The sequence below is a fragment of the Lontra canadensis genome, unplaced genomic scaffold, assembly GCF_010015895.1.
Source record: "Lontra canadensis isolate GAN:19392208 unplaced genomic scaffold, GSC_riverotter_1.0 scaffold69, whole genome shotgun sequence".
In the NCBI taxonomy this organism is placed as follows: Eukaryota; Metazoa; Chordata; class Mammalia; order Carnivora; family Mustelidae; genus Lontra; species Lontra canadensis.
The window spans coordinates 3,166,197-3,184,288 of NW_022631063.1; the positions used below are offsets into that span (position 1 = coordinate 3,166,197).

Here is an 18,092-nt window from a genome sequence, read left to right on the forward strand (position 1 = left end):
TCAAACCAGGAATTTGGTGCAGAATATACGGTTGTTCTGAGCCATTCTGGCACATGCATAGACCACCGCTCTCAAGATACAGAACGATTCTACTACACCAAGATCTTCTCTTTATAGTCATGCCCCTGACCCCTTACCATCCCTAGCCCTTGGAAACCACTAAGCAGTTCTCAACTGATATAATTTTGTAATTTGAGGTTGTTGTATAAATGGAATCACATAGTATGGGACTTTTGGAGATTGGTTTATTTCACTTATCGTAATGCCCTTGAAATCCATCTGAATTGTTGCAGGTATTAACAACTTATTCCCTTTAATTACTAAGTAGTATTCCCAAGTATGAATGTACCACAGTCTGGCAAGGCTCTTAACTTCTTTATTATCTTCAACCACATTCTCTATTCTTTTTTTTTTTTTTTTAAGATTTTATTTATTTGACAGAGAGAAAGAGAGATCACAAGTAGGCAGAGAGGCAGGCAGAGAGAGGAGGAAGCAGGCTCACTGCAGAGCAGAGAGCCCGATGCAGGGCTCGATCCCAAGACCCTGAGACCATGACCTGAGCCGAAGGCAGAGGCCTAACCCACTGAGCCACCCAGGCGCCCCCACATTCTCTATTCTTGTAGTTCTCAAAGAATCTCTCAAGTTGACTTTGCAAATTACCCACCCATACACTTTTTCTTTTAAAAGAGTCAAATTTGCTGTTCATTGTTGCTGTTTGCTTTCTAAATTTGACATACACATTTTCAGCCTTATGAAGTTCAATCTTAATGATTCAGATTTTTCTTTAAAAGGGTTTAGTAAGGGGCACCTGGGTGGCTCACTTGTTAAGTGTCTGCCTTCAGCTCAGGTCATGATCCCAGGGTACTCAGATCAAGCCTGGCATCTGTCTCCCTGCTCAGCAGGAAGCCTGCTTCTCCCTCTCCCACTCTCCCTGCTTGTGTTCCCTCTCTCACTGGGTCTCTCTCTGTCAAATAATAAATTAAAAAAAAAAAAAAAGAATCTAAAAAAAAGAGAATTTAAAAAAAATAAAAAGGTTCAGTGATTCTCAAATCTATGTAATAAAATTACAATTAATATTCATATATTGCTGAGAATATAAATTATATTTTTTAAAGTGTCTTTAAGTTTCATGTGGTGGAGTGGCTTAAAAGCGTAGGTCTGGACTCGTACTGCTCCATACAAATGCAAACTGCCTTGTTAAAGCTGGGGCACCTTTTGGTGATAGCTGGCTGTGAACATATTTACTGCTAGGTGGATTAACAAGGCTGAGGTTCATTAGATAAAAGACAGATGGCTGGTCAGTGAGGTGAGTAAATATAAACACCAGGTGGGCAAGTGATCACCAGCTAGGTTATTTAGGATTCTGCTGCTTTTCTTTTGTTATCTGAAGGTTTGGTAAGCCATCCTTCAGTCTGTACCAGATGGAATTAACTGCATCTATGTCCACCACTGGAATGATTATATTTGAAATAACCAGGATTATGCAGTGTGAATGGGTGTTTGAGAAGATGAGTACTTTGTAGTATTATAAGAAAACATTGCATTGGGAAGGAAAGATACACACTTGTGCTAGAATGAGTAGTATGGCACCAGAATAATTTCCCCCCAACTTGTTTTATTGTGGTAAAATACACATAACATAAAATTTAGCATCTTACCTATTTTTAAGTGTACAGGTCAGTGGTGTTAAGTACATTCACATTGTTGTACAGCTATCACCACCATCCATTGCCAGAACTCTTTTCCTTTTGCAAAACTGAGATATATCCTTTAAAAAGTATCTATATCCTTTAAAAATTAACTCCCCAGTTCTCCTTTCCTCCAGCCTCTAGCAACCATCACTGTTTTCTGGCTTTATGAGTTTAACTACCTAAGGTAACTCATATAAGTGGAATCATACAATACTTGTCTTTTTGTGACTGGCTTATTTCACTTAGTGTAATGTCCTCAGAATTTACCCATGTGCCAGAATTTCCTTACTTTTTAAGGCTTAGTAATTTCCACTGCAGATGTATGCCATATTTTGTTTATCCATTCATCCATTGATGGACATTTGGGTTGCTGTCGCAAAGATGTAGGAGATAGGCCAGAATAAAAGTGCCAAAAAAAAAAAAAAAAAAAGGCGCGGTGGGTCCAAGGAAAAGGAGGACATTAGCAGAGTCAAATATCGAGAAATGAAGGAAGAGAAAAAGTTGTCGAGCTCTGCACAAATTTCAAATGAACTGTAAGAGTGGAGACCAGGGATTAAGAAACTGTAGAAATAGAGGAAGGACTTGCGAAGTATCAGAATCCTTGCAAAAGTTTGCAAGTGATGAGATTAATGAGGATAACAAGGCAACTTAAGATAGTGTCAAGATTATCTTAAGCTGGCTGGTGGAGATTTGGGCATGTTTATGGGAATAGGTTCTATTAAGAATAGAAAAAATAGAAGAGTAAAGAAAAACTTATTAGAGTTGATAATATATAATACAGATGAGAATAAATTTACAAAATTTTCCTGGCAAATGTTAAATTATGTATTATATAATACTATTTTCTCTTTACCAGTTTTCTTCTTACAGGGTAAATCCACCAAAGCTTCCTTCTGATTTGTGATGGAAACTGAGTTACAAATTTGCTAAGGTTAGAATAAAAACAAAACAAAAATTCCTTGATAGAAATTTTGTTAGAAGAGAACACTGTCTTCTGGAAAAATCCAGTCTCTTAACCCTCTCCGTAATCCTGATAATTCTCTTGGAAAAATATCTGTGGTCTAAAAGTAAAATTTGAGGGGCACCCGGGTGGTTCAGATGGTTAAGTGCTTAAGTGTCATGATTAGGCTCAGGTCATGATTCCGGATCCTGGGATCAATCCTCGATCCCCATATCGGGCTCCCTACTCATTGGGGAGTCTGCTTCTTCCTCTACCCTTCCCCCCCTGTTTGTGATATATCTCTCTCATATAAATAAATAAAATCTTTTAAAAAATTAGAGTGAAATTTGATTTCCATTCAGTTCATATTCCTACAGATTAAATATGTTTAATATAGTAATATATTTGCTTTGTAAATAGAATCAATGCTTTATTTTTTAAAATTCTGTACTATAGGAAGATTTATGCGGAGCATGAAAACATGGAGAGTTTAAAAATAAATTATCTTTAGTGTTGAAATAGAACACACTAATTTGTCATATATAAGAGGAAGTTCTCCTTCATAATTGCATCTTGCTCATACTTAAAGTTTGTTGTGCTTTTAATTATACAGCAACTGATGATGATGACGTAACCCTCCATGGCTATTGAACATCCATCCTAGTGCCCTAGGAAATGCCCAAATTTGGGATGACTCTTTTCTCTGGTTCAGGTCTGTTTTATTACAATGGAAAAGAAATTCCTGTCCACTAATAGAGACTTTACAAAGAGTTTCAGTTGTCCTTTACCTCCAAAGTGCAACACTGTGTCCTACTCAGACATTTTACGAACTGCTTCCATCTCCTGTGTGAAGATAGGAGTCACCAGTTATCTAAACAGTCTGGATTCTCATCTCATCGGTGGCTTAGCACACTCTATCTTTTGGGGCAGATTACAAAGAGCATCTATTTCCCACAGTTGGGTTTCTAAGACCGGGTGACTCTTCTAAAATGGGGAAGTTCTGACCAGTCTTATTACTTTTCTTAGGATATAAATTGTGGTCCAATGGTGCTATCTAATCATGATTATCTTACTTCCTTTGGGGTACTCACTAAGACTTTAAGGAGCACATTTTTCTATTAAGTACAAACCTCAGAATGCAAGCAATCATAATGTCTAAACTAAGGAGGGCTTTTCACAGGGGAGTTGCCAAATTATCATAATTTGCTTCCTTGCAATATGCATGGCATGTCTTTCATAGGAACACTCAGGTGGCTGTAATAACTTGCTTAAGAAAAGCTATCCACTGGTTGGATCAATGCCGTCAATACCATGGATCGATACTGGTCAATTCCATGTACAGAAGGACAGATTGCATATGGTGCTGCGGATGATCTTAGAACATAAGGAGATCCCTGACAGATCATTATAATACCAGGACTAAAAATTGCCTACAAAAATCCACAAAGTGAATAATTTATGGAAGAATAAACAAAAGTTAAATGTAACTTAAAAATCACATTTTTCATCTTATTACCATGATATGCATGTAATTAATGAATAAGACTTAGATCTATGGCATAAAGGAATGTCTAAACTCTTTGAACAACCTTAAAAATTTCCTTTCCACGCATAACGTACACCCCAGTTTCTCTGTAAAGCTCAGGGTCTGCCCTTTACTTTCTTGTGCTAGAATGGCATAACAGCTTATTATCCATCACATTATAACTAGCTTTGTTTACCTGCCAAATGCCTTCAGATTAACCTCAGTATCAGAGCATCATGCCCAGCTTGGAAAGCTCAGCTAGGATGAGCACCTACTCTGCAGCTAGTCTCTATGGAACCCTCAGCTTCTGCTAAAGGGAGATTTAAGACAGGAGAAAGAGGAAAGCTAGTTTGCTACCCAGAGAGAGGGTGATGTGTTCAGTTTGCAGATGGGAAGATTTAGATGTTTTGCAGGACACTGGAGGTGTTGGTAGCAGACTTGGAGTAGGTTTGGGAAATCAGGTGGGGAGTCACTAGTATAAAATGACAATTGGCCTTCGGAGGCCAGGTTCAGGAGGCCAAAGAAAGTAAGTGGAGAGGTATTGGCACTGAAGACTGAATCTTGCAGCAAGGAGAGGAAGCACAGTTAATGAAAGAGATGTAGAAGCCAGGTGTAGAGGCAGGAAAAGCCTGTCACTGTCCTACCATCATGGGCCCCCACAGTCACATAAAACTTCAAGTTTAGATTTTTGACATGCTCTCTAAGTGAAATCACATCACTATGTTTTGTGAGTAGGTACTGAGGTTTTAATTTAGTAACAGTACACACTTAAAACATACCAAAATGTTTGGATTCTTAAAAAAAAAAAAAAAGGAAGTGGCTTGGATTCCCACTAAATAATGATAATCTTAGGAGGAAAATCAGAAGGAATGGGTAATCAAAAATATCAGAAATGTCGTAAGTTGAAAAAGGCCAAAGAGAATAAGCACTGAGAAAAAAGGTCCTGGTATTCACTGAGGAGACCACTGGAGTACTTTAAGGAAGAGGCCTGAACACTATGGTATAAAAAGATCAGGTAATTAGTACATGGATAGAAAATGGCGCCAGTCTCAAATATCCTTTGAGGAGAGTTGGGCAGTTAGAACCCCACACATGTTTGTGTGTCGCTGGTTTTGTAGGTGTTGTTTGTGTAGATCACTTTCCCTTAGTTTTTCTATTTTTGCCTCTTATTTCCTACCCCTTCCACTTCTGTTCTCTAGGGAAACAGAATTCTGGCCAGAAGGCAGGCCTATCATCTAATTGTCAGGGTGCCCATGGCAAGTTTCTTATTTACAGTTGTGGTCCTGGAAGGCAGAAGTAGATACAAATATTTGTCCAAAGTCTATCCTGTTATGACTGAGTCAAGGCACCTTTAAAAGAGCTCTTGAAAACAAAAGAGTCGAGGTATACTGCTTAGAGGAATAGGAACTTCAAGCAGCTCACCTTGAAGGGGAGAAGTGGGAGCTTGTCTGGAGAAGTCTCTCAGCGACTATAAATACCTACTGCATACATTCACACTTCCAAGCGGGGAGCACTGAAAGAGTCTGAACCAGGCAGGCATCTAATATCACTGCGTTTTTACATCTCCACCACCACATCACTGACCATTCCCAGCCAGCACTCACAGGGCACCTAAACCAAAAAGAGTGACTGAATCAGACTCAAGGATTGATTAACTCTGTGGTGCCTATAGGAGTCATTGTTCAGGACGTTTCTACCCAGCTCCAGGGGAGCAGTGACTTGTGTATTTAGTTTTATGGTCCACCGAAGACCATTTCCTGAGGGTAGTAGGGTGAGGAATCTGCTCCAACTTTCTCAAGTTTTCTTCTTTCCTGCTTTTGTGCTCTAGCATCTGTGTAATCCTTACAGGGCCTACACCTGGAGCAGCAGAGCCAAAGTGTCCATTTCTGATGTCAGCAGAGTCCAGTAGTGCTCCCAGGCTTGATTTGGAGCCATTCTTGCCTTCCTGATATATATGTGTGTGTGTGTGTGTGTGTGTGTGTATACATATATATATATATACATATATATATATATTTGCATGAATATCTCTGCAATTAGAATGTAATTATATAATATATAATATATATATTATTAGTTGTGTGCTGTAGTCTCTGAGCCAGTGCAGTAAGCATTGACGGTGTATTTGTATTTGCACAATGAATAGTATTTTTTTCCCCTCTGCTTTAAGTACAGGTGATTATTTCACCACCTATCACATGTTCATCTGTCCATTCATTATTCACTTACCATTTATTCACTTGTGCATGCATTCAAACATTTATCAAACACACTTTAAATACCATGCCCATCCCTGAGGCCACAAAGGGACTAAAAATAATGCTTACCAACAGGAAACAAGACCTGAACAAATGCAAAATCGAGTCTTCTTGGAATTTGGAGCAAGAAAAGAACACATGAGGCTGTGGTCAAGAGGTAGATTCTGGTAAACTTCCTACTGAACCGTTATTCTAAATGAACGTGCTTTTTTAAGATGGTGAGGATCGCACCAGAAATCAAGATTTCTGGGTTTTTAAATTTTTTTTTTATTTATTCACTTGAGAGAAGGAGAATGAGACAGAGCACAAGTGAGGGGAGAGGCAGATTCTGAGCTAGGAGCCCGACATGGGGCTCAATCCCAGGACCTGGATCATGACCTAAGCCAAAGGCAGACACTTAACCCTCTGAGCGACCCAGGTGCCCTAAGACTTCTGGATTTTTAAGTCATAGGTTGAATGCCTTAGAGGGAAAATTTGCATATATGCAGAGTCATGGTGCTAATTAGAGTATTAGGCCCATTTTGAAACACTGTAATCTGATCTGATTCTGAATTTCATTTCTTGAAGGATTTATGTGTATCATATCAAGCTGCTCTAGTCCTTTTAATTGCAAACCCACTTAAAACCTGAATACTGGATACTGCGTTCGTCCTAGGCCGTGGCTGCTCTCGAATAACATGGAGAGTGCTTAATTTTCAGTTTTGAACATTGGACACTAGAGGGCAGTGTTTTACTTTTTTAAAGATTCGAGGTGTAGCGGTACAAAATGCTGAGCTGTAGCTAGAGGGCTTTGTGGGTGTGGAAAATCTTCAGATATTTGCAGTGAAACCCACCATTCGCTGACTGATTTCCAAAGAGCAGAAAAAATGATTCCATGTGACTCATCAGTCCTTAGGCAGAGAATTTGACCAAGCTGTTTGTCTTCATGGTTGAGAACTTTTCAGGATACTTAAAATTCAAGCGTCTCATTTACAAAGCCCCTCACGAAGATTTGATTTTTTTGAGAGAGAGAGACAGAAAGCAGGGGAGGGGCAGAGTGAAAGAGAGAATCTTAAGTAGGCTTTGTGCTCAACATGGGGCTTGATCTCATGACCCTGAAATCATGACCTAAGCGAAAATCAAGAACTGACACTTAACCGATTAAGTCACCCAGGTGCCCCAGTTTTGCTTTTAAGTACATTTTATATGCACTTTGTTCTGGCCTATATTATCACCTTCTGGGGTGGGGCCACTTCTAACATGCTGCACACACAAATGTGTGTATATCACAAAATCTTTTGGCCACAATAGACCCCATTTCACCTTCACCTGGACTTGCTTGTGGACCCTGCCCACTCTAGCCTCTTCTCTGTCCATCTTACTGCACTTGCCTACTTCCTGTTACCATTTATATTTACAGCTTCTCGTTTAGTGTATTTTCATGGATGTCCGTGTGTGTTATCTCCGCAATTAGAATGTAAGCCCCTGAGGACAGGGGGTTACATTCTCTTTCATACCCTCCAGTGCTCACAATAGGACATAGAAGTGATGTTCAATGGAAATTTCCTGAATGAAATGAAGTGGGAGATGATACCAGTAGGACAAACACAGAGTTTTTGGTAAATTATCTGAAGGGTGTCTTTGGGAAAAACCCTGTATCTGGGTGTGTAGAACCCTGATTTCCATTCCTAGAGAATGGAAATTATTCTTGCCACTCTTTATCACTATTCCAATTTTCCTGTTTTGTGTCTCATTTTTATCAGGACCTAAATTAGGGCACTAGTGGGGAAACTAGTCCTGAAACATACTTGTATAATTTCCTGTAAATCACTAGATATACTGTCCTCTTCTCTACTTTGTTTGCCCTTACAAATAGGCAATCCCAATGATGGGAATTTCTTGGCTAAAATTTCTGGAGAGTTCTCAAGGGAGATATTTCAGGTGACATTGTTTCTTAGAAACCTAAGGCTTTCAGAGGGAGTCCATGGGAAGGAAAATGGATATATTGTTCTCTTTCTTGAATTTCTTAACCTCTTACTATTGTCATTAAACACCACATTTAACTTCATGCTGTACTTTGATATTCTAATACACCTGTTTTGATGGAACTATGGAGAGTACATTGAATGATTTGTGGAGAGAGTGAAAGGGAAGGCAGAGACTAGTTAAATAATTGCTATTGAATTTCTCCATGCCAGATCTAAGAGCCTCACCAAGGAAAGAAAGAGAAGAATGGAGGAATATTAAGAGGGCAAAACTGTTGGGATCTACTGATCAATTAGATATGGAAGGTGAAAATGAGAGAAGAGACTAGGATCACTTTCAGACTCTTGAATGGTTTAAGGAGTCATTGTGAGTACAGGAAATGGAAGAAGAAGAATAATTCCAGGGCCATTTGAGAGTCTGGTTTTATCATGAGCTGTCTGTAAGTCATCCATATCATGTCAGGAGGGTGTAGGAGATCAGAATGTGGACTATGCAGAGAGATCTGGGGCAGAAATATGGAATTGGGACCCATCTGAGCTTGATGGTAGAAATTCCAAGTGGGTTTGAGATGGCCCCATTAAATGACCAATTATGAAACTTTTGGGAAAGCTATTTATAGGGTGAGGAGAGGAAGATAAGGCAGAAAAGCAAAGAGTCCAGGACTGTGGTTAAGGGAGAAAATAGATTTAAGAGGAAGGCATGTTCAAAAGAGCTCAGTTAACAGCAGGTCTGAGAGGAAAGGTAAGACGTGGAATTATGCAACTAGAAGGCCAGGTTCCAAAGAGCCACAGAACATGGCTTATAGTGAGCTGAGAATAAACATGCTTTGGGATTCCCCCACAGAGCTGGGTACAGGGTTAAGCATGTAGGACAAACACAATGAATGCTCTACTCCTTGAACTGAGTTACCTGATAGAGATCGTAAAACACCTTATTTATTCTTAAATAGAGAAGGGGAGGAAGGATATGCTCCCTCGAACTGGGGAATACTTTTCTTTCTTTCTTTCTTTCTTTCTTTCTTTCTTTCTTTCTTTCTTTCTTTAAAGATTTTATTTATTTATTTGACAGAGATCACAAGTAGGCAGAGAGGCAGGCAGAGAGAGAGGAGGGGAAGCAGGCTCCCTGCTGAGCAGAGAGCCCGATGCGGGGCTCGAACTCAGGACCCTGAGATCATGACCTGAGCCGAAGGCAGAGGTTTTAACCCACTGAGCCACCCAGGTGCCCCTGGGGAATACTTTTCAAACTTCAGAGGATCCTCACTCTTTCTGATTCAGACCTCTACAAATCCTCACAACTCCTTCTTCCAGATGGGACTCATTCCATGTAGTTAGAGATAATATGGAGGCATGGGGTTTGAACCGTGGACTATTATGGACATGGGAAAAGAAGAGATGGGAGCTACAAAAACATGGCTATATAAAGGGTTAATTGTATATTTGTGTAATTATGTCAATTTTTATGCACATGCCTTAGGCCTTTTATAATCAAATAGCAAACAAATACGTGGTACTCACTTTCAAAATATTTTAGTGTTTCTTATGTGCCCCATTATACCATAATTCAACACATAGCCCTTTGCCAAGAGGGATGGAATAGCATGCACCCATGGTTGGATTCAGTAAGTAAATATTGAGCACTAATGAAGTACCAATGAGACATGGTGATTCATTTAAAAAAATAAGCCAGCCTCATAAGTAAATCACAGACTACTTGACTTGCCTGAAGGACTTGTTCCCTACTTTTATAAGGCTGACCTCTCAACCCTAATAGATGAAATGCCATATTCCCAGAGAGGCCATTACTGACTATCTAATCTATAGAATGAAGCCCCTCCTCATTATTCTATTTCATAGCCTCCAGTCCACAATTTCTAATTGTGAACACACTCACCTGTTTATTTGATTGATGTTGGTCCTGCTCACAATCATGAACTCCTTGAAAGCCAGCATCAAATCTGTTTTGCAACATGCTCAGAAGATAGCAGAGTACCTACCTGAAAAGTAGGAGGCACTTAGTAAATATCTGTGGAGTAGTGGTATGTATTTCTTGTTCTATATGTAAAAATACTTTGTTTTGTAAAGCAGTTTAATTCTACTATTAGTATTATTTTTGTCAAATAAGTATTATGATGCCATATCCATTAGCAGCTAGGCTCTTTATGACAACAAATCATTTGTCAAAAGTGATTCCTAAAAAAAAAAAAGTGATTCATTAGTAGGATATTGAATTTAGTGGGGTGTAAGATTTTCAGGTAAAATATTTGAATTCTTTTTTTTTTTTTTTTTTGAGAGAGACAGAAAGAGAGTGAGAAAGCACGATGGTGGGGAAGGGAGAAGCAGGCTCCCCAATGAGCAGGGAGCTTGCCATGGGACTTGATCCCAGGACGCTGGGATCATGACCTGAGCCAAAGGCAAATGCCTAATGACTGAGCCACCAAAACTGTTTGAATTCTTTTAAAGATATAATGTGCCAGCATATTTAAGCTTTAGGAAGTGCTGGTATTTCTCAGTTTCCAACAGATGTTTACAGCTGGGGGCTGGGGGCTGTTCTGACTGGGGTGGTGTTAGAGGGTTGATTGTTCAGTTTTTATTTGTATCACTATAAATACCACCACGATAAACATCATTATAGAAATACCACTACAATGATGCTTTTTTTGGGTCATCTGCTTTAAAAATAGGATTTCTGGTTCAAAAGTATATGAAGTTTTAATTTTAATAGATAATTTATTATTTCTTCCTAAAATGTTTGTGGTAATTTAAACTCTCAGCTTTGGTGTAAATAATATCTATTTCCCTTCATCTTTGCCAGCACTGGGGTTATTTATTTATTTATTTATTTATTTTAGTTATTGCTAATATAATATTGCTTATATTGGTTTATGTGCTGTTACATAATCCAATTATGAACAATACTTTTATTTCTAATAGAAATTCTACTTTACCATATTAGTCTTTTAACATACTGCTGAGTTGACTCATTATTGCTTCATTTAAAGTTTTGCATCCATATTTATGAGACATTGATCTACACATTTGAAAACTATTTTATCAGAATTTTAAAATTTGGATTACCATATCTTCAAAAAATAATTTGGAGGAACTTTCTATCTTTTTCTGTTGTATGGGATAGTTTGAATAATAAGCAGATTATCTGATTTTAAGATTTTGAAATGCAATTTATTTTAATATAATTGTGTTAATGTGCTAAAAAGAATGTGAAGATATATGACATTTGCTAGAATTAATTTTTTTTCAAATTTCATTCTGCCCTAAAAAAACAAATAGGGCACAATTGAAAAGAGGCATGTTTATTTTCCCTCAGAAAGTGCTAAGCCTCAGGTAATTTTCACAAGGCAATTTTATACAAATCATGAATAAGAATCAAACAAATAAATACGATTACCACCATAATTTTCTTTACAGAAACAAAAATCTTTAAAATGAACCAAGGAAATTAAACTTAAACGGGAAGTTTTAGGTTGCTTGAATATGGGGGTACATCCACGCACATTTCATGATAAGCACAGAGTTGTAGAGATTAATACTTCATTTGGGATAAGAGAGAGAGTGAGAGTGGCTCCTGTTTAGATCAATTCCACTGAGATTGATGAAGTTATTTATTTATGAAATATCTATATCACTGACCATAAAAAACGACCCACTCATAATTGGCTCATTCTCTAAAATCATAGCATACATCAACATAAATGCACACTTTGAATATTTTCCCCTATTCACCCAACTGGATTTCAAAAGCATTTCTTTTGCTTTCTGTTTAATTGAAAATTAATTACCCTACAGGCAATTCCCAGGACTCCCATCCAGAATATGTTGCCTCACTTATCTTTTTCTTTGCCTTGACCAATTAAAACTTCTGGAATCCACTGAGATTTTTAAATGACAAAGTTAATTATTTTGCATAATTTAGGAGCAAAGTCTATTCTGGTAACAACTGTTTAACTGTAATTTCAAAATCCTCTCCTATATAGTCACAATCATTCTGTAAGAGTATTGCAGTTCTAATAACAAATGTTTGAATGGATAGTGTCTATCTCTTTAATATCTTACAGCAAAGAATTTTGTAAAGGAAAGACATTAACATAGTCCAAAAGCGATGTAAAGTCTGAGCAATCAGCGTAAGGGAAAGTGAGCTAATCCATGTAGAGTCCTCATAACTGCTCTAAAGCAGTACATCCCAACAGAATGTGCACATGTACGCTTTTGAGAAAAATTCATTAATAAGGGATAAAGAAGGAATTTGTGCCCATCAGTTTCTCAGGGGGAAATGATCATGTATTCTCATATATACTACTGTGTATAGACAAGTGACAAAATTAATTAGGTAGAAGAATTACAGAGACTGACAGAGTTTTTGAACTCTATGCACCTATTTTTGAGTTTTTTTGAAACCGGAAATATTGGCAATTAAGTTTTTAATCAGAGAGATAAATGAAAATTTATTTGTTGTAGGTCATGAACACAAAATGAGAAAACAAAGAGGTGCAGATATGGGAGGCTTAAGGGGAATATGGAAGTGATAGTGAGTTTCAGAGAAAAAAAGACAGTTTATGTAGACACTAGTATACTCATAGAAAAAAATTCTGGAAGAATACATAAGAAGCTTTTAATTGTGGTTTTGGTTTTAGGGAAGAAATCACCTTTCATAGCTTTCTACACTGAATTAAAAAAAAGGATAGACATTTTAAGAGCAAGACTAAGACTCCAAAGGAAGAGAATATGTAATTATTATAACATAAAGATTATTAGGTTGCAAGAATTTTTTCTGTCTTCTGAAGGGCATTAAAAATACTGAGATACTTCTAAAAACTGTTTTTTTCTATTACTATTCATTTTATAATCTTATATTTAATTATTAAACATGTCTGTAGGTAAGTTTTCTGTTGTTGCTGAGAGTGAACCAGGATGTTGCGAGGTCAACCTAATTTTCTTCATTTTAACTCTAGCATGAAGGTAAACATTCTGAGGGTACATTTGTGTTACATAGAAGGACTCAGCTTTCATCGTGATTATTATTTCTATTTCTATATTGTTATTTCTGTATTATTTATATCATATAAACCAAATCGACAGCATTCTGTATTAATGAGTAGCTTTTTCAGCTCTTGAATGTGTAAGATGCTTTCACATCTCTGTAATTCTATTACGATATTTATAAGACTGCATGCATATTCAGTAAGAAATTATAGAAACCATATAAACCAACACCCTTAATTGCACACTGTTGAACTTAGCTCCTTTTGAAGGTTTTGTGTTTTGATCAGGACTGTGGAGGTGCTTAAAAAAAGGCGATGTTTTTAAAAAAAAATCTACAAATAGGGAAAGATTGAAGCTTGCTAATATGGAACCCAGTTCTAGTTGCTTAAAAAAGAAAAGTATGTAGGAAGAGCCTATAATTTTCACTACTATCTTTGGGCTTGGAAAAATGCCCAGGTTAGTGACAAAGGGAACTTTGGGGGAAGACTCTAAATCTACCAGAATGTAAGAGAGAAAATGGAAAATCAGATGGATGGCTTCATTAAAAACACAAGCCATGTAAAATCTTCGAGAGTTAAAGGAATAATAGCAGGATTTCTATTGATTTTTTTCCAAATTGAAATATTACTATGATTTAACAATTTCAATTATTTTGGAAAGAAGCGGAGATGCAGCTGTGAGCCATTCGATATAGTCAAAGTCATGATGAATTTGCACTTGGGGCCAGGATTCACATACTCAACTTGACCCAATCTTGAAACCCAATTGTCTTCTCTGATCTTAACCATTTTTCTGAGGTTCAATTTCTCTTGCACCTACGCTTTCTTTTCTCAGGTGGTGTTTTATGATGTGTAGGACACGGCTTCTCATACTTTAATGTACACATAAATTTCCTGAAGATTTTATGAAAACGCAGATTCCAATCCATATGTCTGGGAGTTTGCATTGTAGCAAGTTCCCCGAGATGTGGATGCTATTGGCTTGAAGCCTGTACTTAAGACTAGGAAGGGACTCTAGAACTGTGACATTCGTCTAAATGATTATCATTAGATTGATCTTCCTATCACATGATATTAATGAAAGTCTTCCTTTGCTGGAAAACCTTCAAGGGATCTACCAAATCTAGTTTAAACCCCAAATCAAGTCATTCACCACCTTCTTCATTTTGAAAAAAACTTTCTAACTTTAACATTCCACCACTCCTTTCAAGAACTCTGAGTTTTAGTCGAACTAGTCAAATCTTTCTCTTTTGAAGTTCTGTTTCCACCCAAGAGGTGGACCTAGTAGGACTACTGGCTCTTCCCCTCCTGTTTCCCATATCTGCACCCTGCCCTCCACCCCCGCCCCTTCCACTCCCCACCCAAGAACAAGGGAGAGAAAAACAGAGGAAACAGTGAGCAAACCCTGAGTCGAGGGATGGGGAAAGGGCGCTGTTTGGAGCTCACGTTGGGTGGTAGATCTGGCCTGGGACAGGAGGCAGCTCAGCCTGGTTGTAGAAGGCTAAAATAAAAACATTTCCCTTCATTTCCTTTGGGATTTGCAATGCCAAGCCCTGTGCCTGCAGCAATTGAAAGCTGGCTCAGGTCTCCCACCAGCTGGACAAGCAAGGGCAGTGTAGATACCTGGTGCTTGTGGACAGCTGACCTCAGAGCTCTCCATACTTTTCCTTCCCTGAACTTTGGGGCTGGGAAAATACAATCTTGTGTTCGAGGCCGTGAGGGATTTAACTGTGCTTTTCTGGTATCATCTTCATTAGGTTTAATTAGCAATGTTCTACTTGCTTTATAAAAAAAAAAAGTTGGGGAGTATGCTTTCTTTTTCTGTGTTCTGGAATAATTTAAGCATAATTAGAATCATCTGGTGTTTGAAGGTTTGGTGGAATTCTCTTGTGAAGCCATCTGGGCCTGTTGCCTTTTTAAGGGGGTAGGATTTGGATAATTTTTCTTTTTTCTTTTTCCTATGGAAATTAGTCTACTTAAGCCACCTCTATTTAATGGTCTCAGTTTTGATCAATTAAACTTACTGGGAAATTATGATTTCATCTTTGTATTATTTGCATAGAGTTGTATAAAATAGTCTCTTCAGTGTTTTAATTCCTTTTCTTTTAGCGATTATTTCTTATTATGTATATTTATGCTTTCCCTTAATCCTTTTCATCCCTGATTAAGTTACCAAGTGATTTCTATCCCCAAGAGCAAGCATTTTAACTTATTAATTCTAATATCTTGCTAATAATTAATTTCTGCTTTATTTTTACCATTTCCTTTCTTGTGCTTTACAATGTTGGGTGTTTGTTTTTCCTAGGATTTCAGGTTGGGATTTTTATTCATTTATTTTTACTGTTTCATTTTAATTGATGTTAAGTGTCTAAGGTTATGAATTTCTTGAATTACAGTTTTAATTATATCCCATACATTCTGTTTTTATTATCATTATTTTTAAAAGAAATTCTGAAATTTAATTTAGCATTTTCCTTTTACTAAAGAGTTGTTCAGTAGGAAGTTTTGAATTAAACCTGGAAGAGACACTTTAGATATTTTCTTGTTAATTTCTATTAATATCATGTTCTGATCAGAAAATGCTATTTGAGTTATTTCTTTATTATGAAAATGAGGATTTCTATATGTTATAATATATGCTCAGTTTATGTGAATATTCCATATGCCCGTGAGAAGAAGGTATGTAAATTATTATTGGTGGTAAAATTCAATATAGATTCATAAGATCAACTCTATTTGTGTTGTAAGAAGTGTCTTATATCCTTCCTTGTTTTTTGTCCACTTGAGTTTCTTGATCTGGGAATGATACATTAAAGTTTTATAATATTATTTTGTTTTTGAGTGTTTCTCCTGGTATTTCTTGGAGTTTCTGTTTTATAAATGTGGTGGTTATATTCATGGCTATTTGAGAATATTATCTTTGTTATGAATTATGACCTTTATTATTTCAACATGTCTTTCCTTGTTTCATTTAATGCTTTTTATGATGATTTATAAGATGTCAACTCTGCCTTTATGTATGTATATATGTATGTATTTAAAGTAACAAATGCAAATTTTTTTCTTTTTTAATGTTTTTTTATACCAGAAAGCAATATTCAAATAATGGAGACATGTGGGAAAGACAGAGAAGCCAGCTTGAAGGGGTGGCCAGTGGTGCAATCTTAGACAGTTTGCACATCAAAATAAACAATAATAATCACAGCTTACAGATCACTAAACAACAAATGCACTTTTGATCTACAGATAAAAACTACTCAGCAAAGGCCAGCAACCATTTCAGTTCCTACTCTGTTAGAGATTTATCCTTTACGGTCTTCAGGACCTCGGTTAACAGGTTATTTTCATTATTTCATGTCATCCACAGTCTTAGAAAACAAGGCATTATAGCAGTTTAGACGAAATGAACTGCTAGCAGCCAAATCCAGTCCCTTATATTCCATACTCTCCCTTTCTTTCTTTTTTAAAAAAGATTTTATTTTATTTGTTTGACAGAGAGAGAGATCACAAGCAGGCAGAGAGGCAGGCAGAGAGAGAAGGGGAAGCAGGCTCCCTGCTGAGCAGAGAGCCCAATGCGATGCAGGGCTCGATCCCAAGACCCTGAGATCTTGACCTGAGCCGAAGACAGAGGCTTAACCCCAAATTAAATGGACAGAATATTTAATTTTGTTTAAACCACCCAGGCGCCCGCCTGCCTTCCTTCCTTCCTCCCTTCCCTTCCTTTCCTTCCTCTTTCCCTCTTCCTTCCTTCCTTCCTTCCTTCCTTCCTTCCTTCCTTCCTCTCTCTTTCTTTCATTCTTTTAAAGATTTTATTTTTTCATTTGAGAGCGCACGCGCGCATGCGCGCGATAGGGAGCATGAACATGAGGAGAGGGAGCAGACTCCCAGTTGAGCAGGCAGCCTGCTGCGAGGCTCAATCCCAGGACCTGGAGATCAGACCTGAGCCATCTCTGTGCCCCATACTTTTTCTTCAGATCTTCTACTTTGTTGATGTAAGCTTTCAATGCATCTTCCCTGGAATCCCCTTTCAGCTGATTCCAGGCATCCTGCTTGGTCTGACTTTGAGATCCAGCAGCCCAGGCTGCTCTGTGTTTGTGTTGCACACAGTTGCTTGCTCTTAGTGGCTGTAGGTGAATGGCATCTCATCATCTGCTGGCTCGGTCTTGAGGGCTCAGCATCCTCAGCAGCTTTGTCAGGCTCAGCCTGAGCCATGCTGGCAGGGTTGCAAGGATTCCAGGGAATCCTGCATTTTTATTATTTATATTTGCCCGATAAAACTTTGTCTGTCTCTTTATTTTTAATGTTCCTTAAACCCCTTAAGGATATTGATAGTATGTAGCATCGAGTTGGGTTTCACTTTGTGAATCAATCTGAAAATCTGTTTAGTAAGTAAATTAACCTTATTTACATATATATATATTTAAAGATTTTATTCCTTTATTTGACAGAGATAGAAAGCATAAGCAGGGGGAGCAGCAGGCAGAGGGAGAGGGAGAAGCAGGCTCACTGAGCAGGGAGCCCTACATGGGGCTTGATCCCAGGACCCTGGACTCATGACCCGAGCTGATCATGACCACCCAGTTGCCCCACCCTCATTTACATATATTGATATGACTCATGACTAATATGTTTGGTCACATCAGTAATCAACTGTTATTATTTTTTTATATTTACTGTATATATTGTTATAGTTACTATGCTTCACCATGTGGTCTGC

General features: G+C 37.7%; 1 pseudogene; it reads right to left on the reverse strand.

Annotated features, from left to right (window-relative positions):
* Positions 1–14,156: 14,156 nt before the first annotated feature.
* LOC116880878 lies at positions 14,157–17,587 on the reverse strand (annotated as a pseudogene).
* Between the last annotated feature and the right edge of the window lie 505 nt (positions 17,588–18,092).